This window comes from Microcaecilia unicolor, chromosome 3, assembly GCF_901765095.1.
Source record: "Microcaecilia unicolor chromosome 3, aMicUni1.1, whole genome shotgun sequence".
Taxonomy (NCBI): Eukaryota; Metazoa; Chordata; class Amphibia; order Gymnophiona; family Siphonopidae; genus Microcaecilia; species Microcaecilia unicolor.
In genome coordinates this window covers 460,113,198-460,132,664 of record NC_044033.1, presented here as the reverse complement: position 1 = coordinate 460,132,664, position 19,467 = coordinate 460,113,198, and the positions used below count along the sequence as shown (strand labels likewise).

Here is a 19,467-nt window from a genome sequence, read left to right as displayed (position 1 = left end):
CCAGCTCCTTTTTCCTACTGGCCATTCCTCTCAATGCACACTAAAACATCTTTGTTGCTTATTCCATTTCTAATCCAGCTGTTTGGTTAGCTTAAGATGATCAGATATCATCATCTCCTCATCCTGCTCTTGTTTTGCACACTGATGAACTTGATTGTGCCATGTCCCTGGATTTTTGCAAGCCAAACGTATGGCCTTGCTTTTTTTTTTTTTAATAAAATTTTAGTTGACAAACTCTAGACCATTTCTCAAGCTTTACTAAACCGCACTTAGCTTTTCCATGCATTTTAGGATGTCTGTCATGTTGCAGATCAGTATCATCTACAAAAGAGGCAAACATTTCTGTGTAGTTTTGTGCAATATTCTTTATGAAAATGATACAAAGAATGAACCAAGGACAAATTCCAGCAGCATGGCACTGCCAAACCCCTTTCCTTGGAGTGGTATCTACCATTCAACCGGTTTCTAACCCAGTTACTTTAGCGTCCATACCAAGGAATCTCAGTTTATTTAAAAGTCACCTATATAGAACTGAGTCGAATACCTTGCTAGTTATTTGAAAGAATTACATTGGCTTTGTGTTCATGCATGAATTATTTTTAAAACTGCATGCTTGTTTTTTCAGGTGCTATATGAGCATACTCCTGAATTGCTAATTCAATTTTTTTTTCTTACTGCTTTTACAATTCTGTTTGAGTTCATAAAAATTAACAATTGAAATATCTGGTTTTTAAGAATATACGATTTAAGCATCAGCTTGGTCTTCTGTTTTCTTTTCAGGCCATTGCTGTGTGGAACAATTTACCTGGCTTAATTTGTTTAGAACTAGACTATATGCAGTTAAATAAGAAGCTGGAAACCTTTTTTTTTATAAATGTTATGGTTAAGTTTATGTTTTTATTTTATATGATGATGTATTTTTGTTATTCCTCACTTTTTGTGAGTTCTTGAATTGTAAACCACCTGGAACCTTCTGTTGGGATAGGTGCGGTATATAAACTGTGAATTAGATTAGATTAGATTAAATTGCTAAAATTCAAATACACTACATCTAGCCCTGTCTCCAGTCAAATCTCTGATTAACCAGTCAAAGTAATTGATTAGATTTGCCAACCTATCTGTGCAGCCTCAGATCTGTTGTGTACTGGATTGGATTATAAAAAAAACAAAACAAAACTGTGCTCTTCTCTGTTTTAGCAGCAGCAAGCTCAGGCTACCACCTTGTAGCTTCCAGCATCCTCCTTACTTCCACATTTGTGGAAGAGGAAGAGTCTCTGTCCATCTGCAGACCTCTGCAGCCACTCCTGGCTCTAAATAACCATTTCAAAGGTCAGAGGGTGGAGATGTCAGAATTTCCCTATCTTCCCATGTATCCTACCCAGCCCCATTGCTAGCTGCCTGTCTTCCTCTTTCTGTGATCTCTTTTTCTGTGTAAACCTCTATTCCCTTATCTTTTTGGCTGCTTCATTAGAAAGCTGTTGTGGCCTTGTTACCCTCTTCCATTTATGTACTTTCCTGACGATAAAGGTTTGTTTTCCTTACATTTTCATTTTCAGTTTTGCTCACCATTCTCCTTTCCCTATAATTTCCTATCCAGATGACTCCTTGAGGTTCTCCTCCATTTTAGCAAAATTTAATCTAGGACTTTCACTTCTGAATGAATTATCAACACCTGCTCTCTAATACTGAACCATCCAGCTATCACTGGACCCAAATGGTCACCTACAACAAAATCAGAAACGTCTTCCCTATTTGTAAGCTCCAGAGCAAAGAAAACCACCCCAAAGGGGTGGAGGTACACTGGTTCCTACGTAAAAGGTTGCAGAAGCAAGAAGTAGGAAAGGTAGGCTCTTCTAAAAACCGGAGCAGACATCTATAAAGAAACAATTCTTTATTGCAAGCGAAGTGACAACGATGCCGAAACACAGCCGTGCCAGGTCGTTATTTAATTATCAATAAAGTTTCCTGGATTTCCTCCACACTTGTCCTCACTTTTTCGTTTCCATTGTCTTTGATTTGCGTGAGGATTTTCCTCCCCGCATAAAATAGAATTAAAACAGATCAGAGGAAAATAAGACAATACCTTTTTATTTTTGATTAGCTTTCAAAGGCAATACCTTCTTCTCCAGATCAGAATGAGCAAATGATGACAAATATCAGATTATAAGTGAAATATAAAAAAATTCCAATGATAGTCTCAAAGGGAAAGGAAGGGGTCGGAGTGGGGTGTGAGAAACAGGGAGAGACATGTGAGTGATCAGAGGTGACAAAGCAGAATAATATTATGGTTTATAATGTGATAGGAAACCCAGACTTTGTTAAGTCCTGTCTGGTGAGTGTCAACATATTTCATCATTTTAACTTCAAAGGGATTCTTGGATTGCCTACTTTGAAGGGGCTCTCTATATCACACTGATATAAATCAGTGATCCATTCCCTCTTTCCAGATTAACCCACAATGTCTCCTCCTTACACTGGTATTGCTGCAACTGTGTTGTTTTAATATTATGTTTTACCCACAGTGCCACTCCTTCTCTCTTTCTACCTAACCTCTCCTTCCTGAATAGTTTGCAGCCCGGTATAATTATATCCCATAGAGCACCATGTACCACAGCTCAACGCCAACTAGAATTCTGCCCACAGTTAACAGAGAGATGATTGAGGTCTCCTTTTTCTACTGCTACTACTTATCATTTCTAAAGCGCTACTAGACGTACGCAGCGCTGTACACTTGAACATGAAGAGACAGTCCCTGCTCGACAGAGCTTACAATCTAATTAGGCCAGACAAACAGGACAAACAAGAGATTCCGGCGTGGCAAATGGGCTTTGTTGCATTTGCCATGCCGAAATCACTAGCATGGCTTTGTAAAAGGAGCCCTGAGTTTGCATCAGGCTTCCAAGAAAAGAAAGCAAAGTTTGTCAGCAGAAAACTGACACATTCTTAGGCATGAAAAACAGACAGATATTCTACTTAGTAAGCTAAATTGCTTCTTATCTGCTGGTGACTCCTCTATTGCTGAGCTGCTGTATTGCTGTGGACTGTTTGATTGGCAAAAATCAGCCTTAAGAGAGTGATTATCTCACAGTGCTTCTTGGACAAGTTTTTGCTTGCATCTATGTTTTGGAGAAACATTTTTGAGTCCAGAAATTGCAGGAAATTACTCCGGTATGTGTTTGTTTGTTTGTTTCATGGGCTATAGCATACATCTTATTGTTATCTACATAGAAAATCTGAATATGCAAGATAAAAATAAAATCAACAAATAAATAAATGCATCCTCAAGAAAAAGTGGTGTTGCAAGATCTTTTTTCAAGCAAACTATACTGCAAGCTTTTATTTAGATTTAGATTTAGCTTACATGTTTCATCAGTAATTTAAAGCAAGTTATAGCACATTTAGAGGTTTTAGCATACCCCCTCATACCTCCACCACACACGTTTGTGTCCTAAATTTAAAGCTTATATTCATTTTTAATTTCATGGGTGGGGCAAATATATTTTAAGTCATATTTAGGCAACCATTCAAAAAGATTAAATTAAACTTTCAGCCACCATATGCACATAACATGCAACTTATAAATCCCTTTCAACATATCCTTTGTTATATGTTTTGCTTCTTGTTGTATGGAAATTTTTAAAACCTCAGGTAAACCCGCAGTTATTAATTAAAAATAGTTTGCCCGCGCTTTTTTCCTTGTAAATCGACCTCTTATACATCATGATGGCTATTATCTCTACACTGCATACTATTAAGCCATAAAGTCTAATTATCAAGCCATTAAAATTACCAAATATCTCTTTTCAATATTTGAAAAATAACAGTATAAACTTTAATACTAATATTGAAAATATCCTTAAAATTATCTTAGCCTCTGAAAGCTGATGAGACACACACCACCCATAAGAGAAACAAAACACTTGTTTTATTAATACAAAAAAGTCCAGTCTTTATTCATATATAAAAGACAAAGGACCTTAACAAACAAAGTAGATCTCTCATTTTCTTCTCCTCTTTGTTTCTCTCTCTCTCTCTCTCTCTCTGCCTCTTCCCATAACAAAGACTGTAAGCTTCCTGGAATTGTCAGGGCATGCTTTTCCATTGTGAGTTCTCAGCAAGGGGTACCATTAGGCAGTTAGACAATCCCTCATGACTATCCTTGCAATGTATCTGTTGCAGGAGGTGTATGAAAGAGGCTAATTCCTGTGGTGACCCCTGAAAACCAAACTGTTTATGACCCTCTAGGAGTGGAAGAACTGACACACTCTTGGCTTCTTTCATTTCATTCAAAACAACACTGAGCTTAAAAAAATAAAAAAAATCCTTGGGTATGTTTTGGTTTCATACACATGAAAACAAAATTATTTTAACTATACAACTTATTTTTTTTTTAAATCCCTGGAATAAAAAATAAAAATAAAACTTGCATACCCACTATTTTTTTTTCAGGATCACATAATACCAAGGAATAAAACAGCAGGGAATAATAAACCAAGGGTTCTTCAGAAGTTTAAGATAAGTATTCTCACAGGGTAAAAAGAAAGTTAAACTTCTCTACTTACTGTCTAAATATTCCACGATGTGAAATACTTTGGAAATGAGCTTGATTCTTCAGTTCCACGGCGTTGCCCTGTACAAAATCCTGTGCTAGACTAAAAGCGAAGCTAATCTACTAACCGTCAGAACTCAGCAAATGATTCCAGGTAGTTCACGTCACTTGAGGAGAGTGCTCCAGGCAGAGGGGTGGGTAAACTAGTCACAGCATGCAAGGTGTCACATGAAACTTTTCACAGTCAGGCAAGCTGTGTAGAACCTGTTTAAACATAAAACCCCGCCCTGTCAGAGCAAAGTACAAAGATGTATTTGCAACGGCTGACAGAAGAGCCATAAGCAAGAAGAGGAAGGTTTTGAAAGTTTAGGAGAAGGTTTGGTGTTCTTGAAAGAGGGATGAAAGTTTTCAAGTTGTACTGCCGTTAAGATGGGTTATTTTACGGTTATTAGTGAATGGGTTTCACTGCATAAAATAAAACATGGAAAAGAAAATAAGATGATACCTTTTTTATTGGACATAACTTAATACATTTCTTGATTAGCTTTCGAAGGTTGCCCTTCTTGGTCAGATCGGAAATAAGCAAATGTTGGTAGAGGACAGTATATATAAGTGAAACATCAAAGCATTCCAACCTTCCAAGGGCAACCTTCCAAAGCTAATCAAGAAATGTAATAAGTTATGTCCAATAAAAAAGGTCTCATCTTATTTTCTTTTCCATGTTTTATTTTGTTTTATTTCTATTGATTACCTTTAAAAGTGCTACCACACCTCTCTACTGCATAAAATGAGACCTGTGCTAAAATGCACCCAGTTGTGGTAAAATAACCTGTCTTGCTTGAGGGAAACTTTTGTGTAAAGAAGAGCCTGAGGGGTTAGTACCAGTGCCTGATTTGAAATTTCCTTGGTGATGATGAGGTCAATATCCAGATGATTCAAGGGCATAGTTATCAATGTGGGCTACTGTTAAAATAATGTGTTATTTTACCAGTTTTAGCTAGGGTTAACAATAAAATAACACATCTTAACAATAGTCCACATTGATGGCATCCCCCCTTATCCCGCTAATTCTGTAAAAGTCATCAAAATTGGGCTCTCACCCAATTTGTGTGCACAATTAATTAAATAACAAGCTAATTAGCACCAATAATTGGCTTTTTTAACAAGCAATTATTGGCACTGATGAAATTAAATTACACTTTATGGGTGAGATTCCATATATGGCACCTAAAAATCGACGCTGAAATCAGTGTCGACTATGCGTATTCTATAATTGGCACCAAGATTTAGGCACCGATTATAGAATATGCTTGTGCATCCATTTACACCAATGAAAACGTGGAGTAAAACCCAACACATAGATTTACTTGCACTGGGCCATAATCTTTAGCTATGTGCGTAAATTTTGGAACACCCACGAAACACTCATTTCCCTGCCCATAATCAAGCCTCTTTTTATTGCTTCCTAAGTGCTGTTACCAGCGCTCATTAGCTTAACTACTACTACTACTTATCATTTCTAAAGCGCTACTAGACATAAGCAGCGCTGTACACTTGTTAAGCTTGTTAAGTTACATGCATTGTTATAGAATCGGCTTGGATTTCAATGTGGATCTCTAGGTGCGCTATATAGAATCTGGGGGAATGCACGTAAAGTTAGGCGCAGGATCCATGCCTAAATTTTACGTGAGATCTGAAAAAGAGGGCGCAGAATTGGAAGGGTCATGGGTAGAATGGGGGCATTCCTAAAATTAACATGCATTGTTACAGAATTACGGAGATATGTGCCTAATGTAGGTGCCTGTATTTGCACCACGTTTCAGTTGGTGCAAATGGCCGCACCTAAAGTTAGGCACGATTTCTGGGCATAAGTGCTATTCTATGAACTGTGCCTAATTTTATGCATATCTTATAGAATACTGCTTTTTTTGGACACCAATTTTTTTGGGCACCATATATAGAATTTAGCCCTACATGGACTTTTAAGCATTTAAATCTACCTGGTTGAAAATCCTCCTCTCCCAACTCCACCTCCCTCCTTCACACACACACTCAGAGGCTCATTTACAAAAGAGAAAAACACCCAAAAAGTGTCATAAAGCACCATTTGGACGGATTTCTTCTCAAACATCCGAATCGGTATTTTCGAAGCCTGTTTTGCAGACGTTTATCTATGCGTTTTGTCTGCAATGTGTCCAAATCAAAAGGGGGTATGTCAGGGATGTTTCAAAGGCAGGAACAGGGTGGGTTTAGGGTGTGCCTAACATCTGGATGTTTTATAGCCAAAATGGAACAAAATAAAAACATCTAGGGTGAAAACTTCAATGTTTTGTTACAGACATGTTTTTATCTATATAAATAACCCCCCCCCCCCCCCCTCAGAAGTTCTGAAGCTCACTCCATCTGTCCTGAACTCCTGTCCTCCTGGTAGGCTAGGCTATTCGGACTACTCACCCTCAGTCTCAGCCACGCCCATCTGGGCCATAGGCCACGCCCCATCTGCACATAAAAAGCACCCTCAACATTCTAAAGCACACTCTGAGGCTTCAACAGTTCGTATGTTCAAAGCTCTGTAACCATTTTTAAGCACACTACATCTCTGCCCCGCCCTGACCTATCAGAGAAGGGAGGAGTGTCACAGCTGCACCGCTCTGACCTATCAAAGGGAACTGAAACAGGAAAAGGGAGGAGCGTCACACCGAATGACGGACCTATCAGAGGGAAGTCAAATAGAAGAAGGGAGGAGCATCAGAGGCCAAGGGGACAGCCGTATCTACGTCTCATAGGTTTCCTTGCTTTCTTTTCAGTGTATTGCAGCTGTAGCCACTTAGGTAAGTCTAGCAAGCCTGTCAGCTACTGAATACAGAAAGCAAAAGATAGCATGTGGGAACTTGCTCCATTTTGTTCTCTGGAATGCAGTGATTATTATACAAATGGTCATGCTTTCATTATTTTGGTAGGGGCTGCCTTCATGACTGTCCACAGTCCCCCCAGTCCTGACACCTGACAGGGGGGCCAGGGAAGGACACTCACTGTCTCACATACACACTCGCACACACTCATTCTCACATACACACACGCTCTCTCACAGACACACTCACACCCACTCTCTGTCACACACACACACTTGCACATTCTCACTCTCACACAGTCACTCTCACAGACACTCTCTCAAACATACACACTCCGCGCAAAACCTTACTAGCGCCCGTTTCATTTCAGCCAGAAATGGGCCTTTTTTACTAGTAAGAAATAAGGCACAAAAGAGTACTCTAAATGACCAGATGACCACTATAGGGAATCAGGGATGATCCCCCTTACTCCCTCAGTAGTCACTGACTCCCTCCCACCCCCAAAACATGTGAATAAAAAAAATACACACCAGCCTCTATGACAGCCTCAGATGTAATAGCCAGGTCCATTAGAGCAGCATTCAGGTCCCTGGAATAGTGTAGTGGTGGGTGCAGTGCACTGTAGACAGATAGACCCAGGCCTATATCTCCCCTTATCTGTTACACTTGTGGTGGAAAATGTGAGCCCTCCAAAATTCACCAGAAACTCACTGTACCCACCTATAGATGCCCCATTTACTCATAAGGGCTATTGTAGTGGTGTACAGTTGGGGGTATTGGCTTTGGTGTGAGTTTTGGAGGGCTCAGCAGACAAGATAAAGGAGCAACGGTGACATGTGTACCTGGGAGCACTCATTTGAAGTCTACAGCAGTGCCCCATTGCTCTCCTGGGATGTCGAGGGGACCAGCCTGGTAAAAATTCTGGCCCTTCCTACATCCCAATGGCTTGATTTTCTACATTTTTCACTTGTACATTTTTTGGGTTTTTTTCGACAAAGGCCTTAGACGTCATATTGAAAATGCCTCTCTCAGTGTATAGCTAAAATGTCTTAGCACAGTACTGCTATGCATACAGATTTAGCTGAACAAAAGAGGAACAAGGTTAATGTGTGTTCAAAGGCGGTATATCAAAGTTTTTAATAAACCATAAACACTAAACCCAAGAGACAAACAAAACATGCAATCATAATAATATTTGGGGTAATTCTATAAAGTAGGCACTAACGTTTTGGTACAGATTACATGTGCAAATAATATGAATAATGGCTTATACACACTCTTATATGTACACATACATGTCCTAAATGTCAAATTCTGCCGTTGATCTATTCTGTAAATATGCACATATCTTATATAGTGCTGTTGTACAGGTAGGCATCGATGTAGGTGGAATCTGAGTACAGCATGTGCACAAAGGTGTGGGGGGGGGGGGGATTCAGTAAACAACGCCGAAAGTTAAGCACTAGAATGATTTGAACTAAGACAATATTCAGCAAAAGGCACTCAGTGACAGCAACCTTTACTGAACACAGTCTTAGCACAGAATTCTTGCCTAACTTTGGGTACCTCACTTACCCTTGCTGAATCCTGGTGTAAATCTTGGTGTGCAACTAATGACAGTTGAACATGGAAGTGACACTATTCTATAATATTGTGACTATCCTGAGAACACCTCTGCCCCACCCATGCCCCTCCCATGGCCATGGCCCTTTTTGAGTTGTACACTATAAAATGTAGTTGTCCTGGCATAGAATTGGGCACAGATAGATCCATGTCTGTGATGCCCCAAGCGAGGGTTGAGGGTGGACCTGTGAAATAACACAGTTGGAAAAAGGGATATAAATGAAAATTAGTGTTTATTTAATTGAATCATGAGGGCTGTTATGTCACAGGGCCATAAACAAAAGATAGAATGCTTCTGTAGTTCAATGATCAGTCTTAAGCAGGCCTCAGGCTGGCACTAGCTATATGTTCCATCCCCCCTAACTCAGGTAGGGCTAACCCCTTTTGCCCAATGTCCCAGTGTAGGGTTGTTAATAGACCAAGAGCCTCAGGGGTCACAGATCCGGCTTCCTCATCAGGATAAGCTCAGAATCCCTCCACTGCCACAACATGTGACACCCTCAGTGTTGAGCAAGGGTGGGCTTGTGGAATAGCACAGCGGGACAAGGGATATAAGTGAAAACAAGTGTTTAATTTAATCCTGAGACCTGTTATGTTACAGGACCAGGCACAAAAGACAGAATGCCTCTGTAGTTCAATAAGCAGTCTTAAACTGACCTCAGGCTACCAAGACCCAAACACAGCCTGGGAGTCATTCTTGGTTCTTCTCTGAGTATTAGGGTCTACTCCAGCCAGACCTTGGAGCAAGGCTTGTCAGTCTCATATAAGAAGCAGCTTACCTCAGCCAGGTCACAATCCTTAATCATAGGTGGTGGCATACACTAGGGCTTCGATTCCTTCTTCTCTCTGGGCCTTCACAACCTCAATCAGGCCCTGTCTATATACTTTCTGGTGTAGGCTCCACCCCTCCTCCTGGTTCACTTCCTCCTGAGTGGGACTAGTACTCTACGTTATTCAGGCTGTCTAAGGGACTGTTCTTAAGGGTGAGGGGTAGAGTTCTATAAACCCCCTCACACTGCCTTAATTAATATTAGCAGAGCTGCAAAGGGGTCCCAATTTTTGAGAAGGAGATTTTAGTACACGCCCCCAACCCCACTCACTCTGCCTTGGCTCCATCCACTCTACATGGCTACACCCCCTGACGCACCTCAATCCTACAGCCATTTCAGAAAATATTTTATTTAATAGCCTAATACCCTTTTCAATTAACTTTCAGAGGCCAAAACCTCCTGCCTCAGGTCAGGACAGTATAATGCTGTCATGGTATCCTCTCCTGACTTGAAGAAGGAAGCACTGGTCTCTAAAGGCTAATCAAAAGTGTTTTAAAAATCAGTGAAGGTATCACTTTATTTTCTATTTTGTGTTTTATTTGCATTTATTAACCTTCATTAACACAGCTACCACATTGCTTTATCCTAAATTAAAAATAAAATTATTTTCTGTACCTTTGCTGTCTAGCCATTTACTTTTTCTAACTGTGTTGGTCCCAGTCTCTTGATTCTGCATTCCGTTGTCTTCTCTTAACTCTCTTGCCAGGATTTCCTGTCCATTTGTCATTTTTCTTTCCTTTTTCTTTGTTTTCTTCAATTTATTTTTTCTGCCTCGCTCTCTGTCCAGATTTAATTCATTCTTACTATCCATTCTTTAATTTCCCTCTTTTTACTTCATCTACCTATAGCTTTTCATCTTTTCCTCACTTTTGTTCTCCCCATGCCCCTTCCACTTATTCTCTAGTCTTTCATTAACTCTATCCTCTCCCCTTTCCATCCAGCATCTCCCCTCTTTCTCTCCCCATCCTTCCAATGTCTCCCCCCTCTCTCTCTGCATCCTTCCATCCAGCATCTCCTCTATCTCTCCCTAACTTTCCATCCAGCACCTTCCCTCTTTCTCTCCTACCATTCCATCCAGTGTCATCCCTCTTTCTCTCTCCATCCTTCCACCCATCCATTACCATCTCCCAATCCTTCCATCCATTGTCTCCCTCTCCTTCCATCCATTGTCTCCTTCTATCTCCCCTTCCTTCTAGACAGTTCTCTCTCTCTACCTTTTTCCATTCAGCATTTCCTCTCTCTCTCCGCATCCTTCCAGTGTCTTTCCTCTTTCTCTTCCTACCATTCCATCCAGCGTCTTCCCTCTTTATGCCCTCTTCTTCCAGCATTTTCCCTCTTTCTCCCTCCTTTCATCCAGCATTGCTCCATCTGACCAGCTAGGGTCTCCCCCAGTTTCTCCCAGCAGCTTCTCTCTCTCTCCTGCCCTTTTCAATGTCCCCTATTTCTCTCCCCATCTTTCTACTCATCTCTCTCGCTCTCTTTTATCTCTCTGTATCCCTCTTCCATCCAGCGTCTTCCCTCTTTCTGCCCCTCCATCTAGCATTTTTCCTCTTTCACCCTTCTTTCATCCAGCATTTCTCCTCTTTCTCTCTCCAGCCAGACAGGGTCTCCCCCTTGTTCCATTTCCTTCTCCCCAGCAGCCTGTCGATCCCCTGCTCTTTTCCATGTTTCCTCTCTCCCCATCTCTCTCTCTCTCTGTACCATCCAGCATCCTCACTCTTCTTTCTTTTTCTCCCCTCTGTTCTCTCTGTACACCTCCCTCTGGATACCCTTCCCCCCTTCCTCTACCCTTTCCAGCCATGTTTCCTCGCTCCCTCTGGCCCTGTTTGGAGCAGCAGCAGCCCCGACACAAGAACAAAAACAAGGGTGTGGCCGCAGCAGCATTCACACATGTGCTGTCAGCTCTGTAGTCCTCTGCCCCCGTTGATGTCAATTTCCTGTTCCCGGGACAGAAGACTGGCAGTCGACAGCACATGCCTGAAGGCTGCTGTGGCCCTGTGTTTGTTTTTGCCAGCTGTATAGAGAAGCAGCGGCTCGGCATGGCGCTTGTTTTTTTTGCTGCTTCTGCTCAAGAGAGAAGCAGCCGCAGCTGCAGCGGCAGAATTCAGAGGGAGACTTTCCTGCTTTGGAGGGAGTGCGGGAGATGACCCGCCAAAGTGGGAGTCTCCTGCTGAATGTGGGAGACTTGGCAGGTATGTATTAGTTTATGTGCAGATCTGAGATCTGTGCCCTAACCTGGGCAACCTGTATAAAATCTGAAATATAGCTTAAACAATACTATAAGTTACACACATATTTCCGGCATTTAGGCATGAGTACTTGCACCATCTCTGTGGCTGGTAGTATCACATAATACCTTATGTAATGAGTTTATCTTGTTGGGCAGACTGGATAGTCCGTTCAGGTCTTTATCTGCCGTCATCTACTATGTGACTATGGTATAAGTGCTTACATCTAATTATAGGTGTGTATTTCATCAGTTAATCTAGCCTTCCATAAAAGAAAGAGTAGACATATACTTTCCTTTATAGAGTAGGTGCTACATAGCTGCCATCCAGGCACATATACGTATATATTCCAGTAACTCCTTCTAGGATATAAAACTTCACAGAAAATCTCACAATTGGTTCAATAGTTTCCATATCAGTTACAAATACATTCAGCTTCCATGAGTGACTAACTCATATTTAAATATCACTGAATTCTATAAATGGTGCCAAAAAATTGGCACTGAGAAAAAAAAATACATACTCCTCCCTTTCCTCATAGGGTGCTTATTTGATATCTATCCTTGTACTTATATTCTCTTTGTTCTTGTGTTAAAGAATTTAAGTTTTATGTGGTCTTTGCCTGTACTTATGGCCTGGCATCCATAATTAATTATTTCTTCATTTTAGCACTTAAGTGCCGATGGTTTAAATGACATTGTTCACTCATTTTGGACTCTGACCATGTTTTTATAGCAGACTTTGACAAAGCACTCTTTGCATTTTGTTATATTTACCATGAAGGCTCTTGTTAGCTTTTTTGCTTGGTTTGCAACAATAGCAGCTTTCTTTGACCTTGACTGGAGTTACTGGTATGCCTTTATGCCCTGTTTTGATTGTCAGTCATTTAGAATTGTAATAAATGTTATATTTAATAAATAAAGCTGTAGGCAAATATCATTTATTAGGCTGCACATATTAGGCTGTGGTCTCTGTTGTCTGTTGTTATTATTGTAAGTACATTTTATTTTTTATTAATGAATGCCTTACATTAACAGCATCTTTTATTATATGCCATATGTTGAATCAAAAATTCTATATACCATCTATTGTTATTTTTTTTGGCTCAGTATTTGCCAATTTATTTATTTTATTTACAGATACTTGATATACCACATTTTCCAGGAACTGGCTTCAAAGCAGTTTACATAATTGCTGTAGAAAGTGGAGAGGAGCGCTAAAGATGAGCAGGGTAGGCAAGGTTGAAAAGATGGAGTTTCAAGGCTGCTTTGAATTTGACAAAGGAGGGTTCAAATGGGGTGGGGGGTGGTGGCAGACTGTTCCATAGTTTTGGGCCAATGTAGCCAATGGCAGAGGCATGAGTGAAGTCTAGATGGATTACGTAAAAAGGAGGGAGTTAGAGGAGACCAGCGGAGGTTGAACGTAGTGAGCAGGAAGGGGTATAAGGGATGATGAGGCGGAATAGGTAATCAGGGGCTAATGGAAGGAGAAATCTAAACACAAGTGTTAGGAGCTTGAACTGTATGCGAGAAGAAAGGGGCAACCAGTGCTTATGACAGAGAAGTGGGGTAATGTGATCAAAAGGAACAGAGCGATGTAAAAGATGAACTGCAGTAGATTGTACCAATTAAAGATGTTTCAAGGAGTGGAATGGAAGACCAGAATAAAGAGAGTTGCAATAATCAAGAAGCATGATGACTAATGAGAGAAGATGAGCATGGAGAGAGGAGGATGAGAAAAAAGGCCGAACAGCATGGAAGCTATGAAGAGCAAAGAATGAGAACTGCGTTGATTTCAGGTTTGAAGGTTAAGTGACTACCAAAATCAACACCGAGGATCTTTACAGAGTCTTTATAGTCCAAGGAATGCTGGTTAATGAGAGGGTTAGAAGGGACAAGAGTATAAGGGTTGGGAAAAAGGATGGCCTTGCACTTGGTGGAATTATGGAATAAGTGGCTGTTGTGCAACTAGAAACTTTCTGGAGACAAAGGTTGAGATTAGTTAAATCAGTATTTGAGTATTGTCCATATAGCATAACGGGAGACAATGGTTACATCGGTTTAGAATGAGAAGAGGAGCAAGAAAAATGTTAAACAAAATGGGATCAAGAATAGAATGTGGGAGAGATACTGGTGCCAGAAATGGTATTCAATGCTGTTGAGTCAGAGAAACCGAATCAAATCTCTGTAAACCTAGAAGATGTAATGGGGCAATTTGACAAATTGAAGAGTTACAAATCACCAGGACTACTACTACTACTACTATTAAACATTTCTATAGCGCTACTAGACTTACGCAGCGCTGTACAAATTAACATGAAAAGACAGTCCCTGCTCAACAGATACCAGATGGTATACATCCCAGAGTATTGATAGAATTGAAAAATGAACATGCAGAACTTTTGGTACCATGCCTGATTTTAAAGATAAATTACATATTACAAACTATTGTTAGTAATATGTAATTTATCTTTAAAATCAGGCATGGTACCAGAAGATTGGAGGGTGGCCAATGTAACGCTGATTTTTAAAAAGATTCCAAAGGTGATGCAGGAAATTACAGACTGGTCAGCCTGACATCGGTGCTGGGCAAAATGGTAGAGACTTTTATAAAGAACAAAATTACAGAACATATTCAAAAGCATGGATTAATGAAACAATGCCAACAGGATTTAGTGAAGGAAAATCTTGCCTCACCAATCTGCTACATTTCTTTGAAGAGGTGAATTAACATGTGGATAAAGGTGAGTCGGTCGATATTGTGTATCTGGATTTTCAAAAGGCATTTGACAAAGTATCTCATGGAAGACTCCAGAGGAAATTATAGAGTCATGGGATAGCAGGTATTGTTTTATTGTGGATTAAAAACTGGTCAAAAGATAGAAAGCAGAGAGTAGGGTTAAATTGACAGTATTTTCAATGCAGAAGGGTAGATAGTGTGGTTCTGCAGGGATCTATGTTAGGACTGCTGCTTTTAAACATATTTATAATTGATCTAGAGATGGGAGTAACTAGTGAGGTAATTAAATTTGCCGACCACACAAAGATATTCAAAGTTGTTAAATTGCAAGAGGATTGTGAAAAATTGCAAGACGACCTTATGAGACTTGGCATCCAAATGGCAGATGATGTTTAATGTGAGCAAGTGCAAAGTAATGCATGTGGGAAAGAGGAACCCGAACTATAGCTATGAGATGCAAGGTTCCACGTTAGGAGTCACCGACCAGGAAAGGGATCTAGGAGTCATCATTGATGATACGTTGAAACCCAATGCTCAGTGTGCAGCAGCAACAAAGAAAGCAATTAGAATGTTAGGTATTATTAGGAAAGGAATGGAAGGTTAAAATGAGAATGTCATAATGCCTTGAATACTGTGTGCAATTCTGGTCACTGCATCTCAAAAAAGATATAGTGAAATTAGAAAAGGTATAGAGAATGGCGATAAAAATGATAAAGGGGATGGGACGACTTCCCTATAAGGAAAAGCTGAAGTGACTTGAACTCTTCAGCTTAGATAAAAGATGGCTGAGGGGATCTATGATAGAGGTATATAAAATATTGAGTGGAGTGGAACAGGTAGATGTGAATCGCTTGTTTATTCTTTCCAAAAATACTAGGCCTAGGGGGCATGCGATGAAGCTACAATGTAGTAAATTTAAAATGAATTGGAGAAAATATTTCTTCACTCAGTGTGTAATTAAACTCTGGAATTCATTGCCAGAGAATGTAGTAAAAGCAGTTATCTTAACGGAGTTTAAAAAAAGGTTTGGATAGCTTCCTAAAAGAAAAGTCCATAAGCCATTACTGCTTATTTTTGGGATAAGCAGCATAAAATATACTGTTTTGGGATCTTGCCAGGTACTTGTGACCTGGATTGGTCACTGTTGGAAACAGGATATTGGGCTTGATGGACCCTTGGTCTATCCCAGTATGGCAACACTTATGTACATGATCAGACTAGGGGAACCACTGCAGAGAAACAGAGTCCGGAGAAAGCAAAGAGAAAGAAAGAGAAAAACAAGTCCAAGGTGTTACCACCGGTATGAGAAGGGAAAGTAGTGTGCTAAGAAAGTCCAAGCAGCTTAAGGAAAGAAGGCAAAGGAATCCATAGGTGGAAGCTTAAAATCCCCTAAAAGCAGAAGAGGATGAAATAGGATGCTGACTTCAGAGAAAAATGCTGAAAGTTCATCTAAGGAGGCTGAAGTGGGAGGGGGTGGATGGTAGACAACAGCAATATAAAATGAGAAATCAGATGTGGAAATTTGAACAATACCAATATCAAAGTAGAAAAGGGGTGAAAAGAAACAAGGTTAACGGCGAATAGTGCTGGAGTGAATGATGGCCATGCTTCCACCTCTTCTGGCTTGACAGGAAAAGTGAGAGAAGGAGAAAACTGGAGGAGAGACTTCAAGAAGAATAGCAGTATCACTGGTTCTAAGCCAGGTCTCGGGTGAGATATAAAACATCAAGGTAGTGCAAATGGATAAGGTCAGCAATAAGAGCACCCTTACACCTAAGGGAATGGGTGTTAAGAAGACCAACAATTAAAGCAGAGGCAGGGGATGTAGAAGAGAATAAGTCAGTGGATCCAATCGGGACAGAAGAAGGGTGTGAAAAAGGGGCAACTGCCAAAATGGAGGGAAAAGACGATGACCCCCACAGTACTGGAATTGGCAACATACTGGGATTAACAGAAAACAGTGAAAAAAGAGGTGGGAGGTACAAGAGAACAAGAAGAAACAAGAGAGATACTAGAGAAGACATACATGGAAAGGGCATTGCCCAGTTGCGCCCAAGGAGGCGACCTAAAGAGCACCCATGGAGCAGGATCTGTTCCTTGTACAAACACCTGTAGCAGAAACATCTTGAAAGTGTCTGTCTAAAATATCATGGAGGAAGTGATGTCACCTTGTGCAGAAGGAGAATCTGCAAAGGCGGGGAATAGCAGCAAGTAAGTTTAAAGTGCCTGAAACTAGAAAAAAACAAACAGCAGCGTAAAAGAAAGAACTGCAACAGCAGTCTTGAGTATACAATTTTTAGTTTAGTATATGTGTGTTATAGTGAGATTACATACAGCTTAGCGTATGTACAAATGCATTAATATACACATCTTTTATGTGTTTATCATATGTCTCCACCATCTGCTTTTTAGCTTAGTATGTTTTCATATGGATGCAGGCTGATTATCGGGCCCAGTTAGCTTAGCAGGGTTTTAAAACATATTTGGAGAATTTCCTAAAACAAAATCCATAAACCACTATTAAGATGGACTTGAGAAAATCCACTGCTTATTTATTTATTTATTTATCACATTTATGTCCCACTTAGTTGCAGGCTCAATGTGGCTTACACAATACCATAGAGGTAGGCTCCGGTACAATAATACAAATACATAGTACAGTAGTAAGCATGTAACAAACATCAGTATAAAACAACAAGGAAATAAAGAGGGGTAGTGATAGAAGTCTAGTACGGTCCATATTTTGCTGTGCTGCAGGAAGTAGGAAGTTAATCAAGGGGGTAGGCCTTCTTAAACAAGTTGGTTTTCAGTAGTTTTCTGAAGTTAAGATGGTTATGGATAGATCTCGCATCCTGTTCAAACTTCTTCTACTAACCTATAAATGTACTCACTCTGCTGCTCCCCAGTATTTCTCCACACTCGTCCTTCCCTACACCCCTTCCCGTGCACTCTGCTCCATGGATAAATCCTTCTTATCTGTTCCCTTCTCCACTACTGCCAACTCCAGACTTCGCGCCTTCTGTCTCGTTGCACCCTACGCCTGGAATAAACTTTCTGAGCTCCTATGTCTTGTCCCATCCTTGGCCACCTTTAAATCTAGACTGAAAGCCCACCTCTTTAACATTGCTTTTGACTTGTAACCACTTGTAACCTCCTCTCCTCCTTCCTGTACACATTAATTGATTTGATTTGCTTACTTTATTTTTTGTCTATTAGATTGTAAGCTCTTTGAGCAGGGACTGTCTTTCTTCTATGTTTGTGCAGCACTGCGTACGCCTTGTAGCGCTATAGAAATGCTAAATAGTAGTAGTAATCTCAAGGTTTTCTAGGATAAACAGCATAAAATTTACTTTATTCTTTTGGGATCTTGCCAGGTACTTGTGACCTGGATTAGTCAATGTTAGAAACAGGATACTGGGCTTTCAGTCTGTCCTGGTATGACAATGCTTATGTTTTTATGATTTTGGTTGTACTAAAGCTGTTTAAGAAGATACAGACAGTGCTATTTATGTCCCTGGTGAAAAGAGAACTCTTAATTTAGGGTGAGATGAACAGCGTTCATCTTAAAGAGAAGTATTGAGGGAGATGTGCAAGTGAGACTGGGGACGGGAAGTGATAGAAAATTCTGTAAATGTTTTGGCTAGATGAAAGTTTATTCTGAACATGTATACTGAGAGGAGAGCATGCCGGAAGGTAAGGTGCTTGACAAATATCAGTTGGTCTGGAGACAGCTACAGCTAGAGAGAGAGAGAGAGGCCACAGCATTTTTGGCCATTTTTAGTCCTAAAACTGCCCTTGACTTATACACAAGATCAGTTATAGACAAGTATACATTGTAGGTGATTCCAAAATTTCAACCACTGGAGTAAATAGGCCCATAAAATGGCAAATGATGTCTAAACCCCAAAATGGCAAATGATGCCTAGCTTTGCCATAACTTTTTATCCACAGTTTTTGTAAACCTTTTAATGCAGATCTACCCTCCCATGAAGGAATAATTTTTAAATTCAGCCAGTAATATGATAATTAACTGGCAAAATGCTTATTCACTAAGGGCCTCTTTTACTAAAAAGCTTTAATCTAATCTAATCTGAACATTTATATTCCACTTAACCTCAATAAGTTTTCAAGTATTATCTGAAAATAGAATGATTATCTATTTCTCTAAGAGTTCATGGAAGTTTATTCCATAGTTCCAGTCCTTTAGCTACTATAAATCTCAGTCTAGTAGTTGTTTTCTGACACAATATTATAGAGGGAATTTTTAAGTGAATTTCCTGAGATGAACATAGGGATAAAATTGAGAAATAGATGAACAGAGGTAATCCGGAACTAAACCATATAGAATTTTATGAATGAATGATAAAATCTTGATTCTAGCTTTTATAGGCGCCAGTGCACCTTTTTAAAGAGTGAAATAGCATGAGGTTTACTTCCAAAAATCAATTTAGCTGCTGCATTCTGTATAATCTGGAGTTTACGAAGCTGGCAATCTGGAAGGCCAAGCAATATGTTGCAATAATCCAATTGCGTCAGGACGCTGGCCTGCAAAACTATTTATAATTGACATGAATCCAAACATGGTTTTATCCTGTGCAATAATTTTAGGTTAGCAAATGATTTCCTGATGACTCCATTTATGTGTT

The 19,467-nt window shown here is 40.0% G+C and overlaps 1 protein-coding gene across 1 annotated transcript in view; it reads right to left on the bottom strand.

Annotated features, from left to right (window-relative positions):
* The window catches only part of FAM83B (family with sequence similarity 83 member B), a 119,319-nt gene extending 114,673 nt beyond the window's left edge, over positions 1-4,646 (bottom strand). Inside the window, exon 1 of the mRNA XM_030198977.1 lies at positions 4,563-4,646. The gene's annotated coding sequence lies outside the window, so the exon portion shown is untranslated. The remainder of the gene's footprint in view (positions 1-4,562) is intronic.
* Between the last annotated feature and the right edge of the window lie 14,821 nt (positions 4,647-19,467).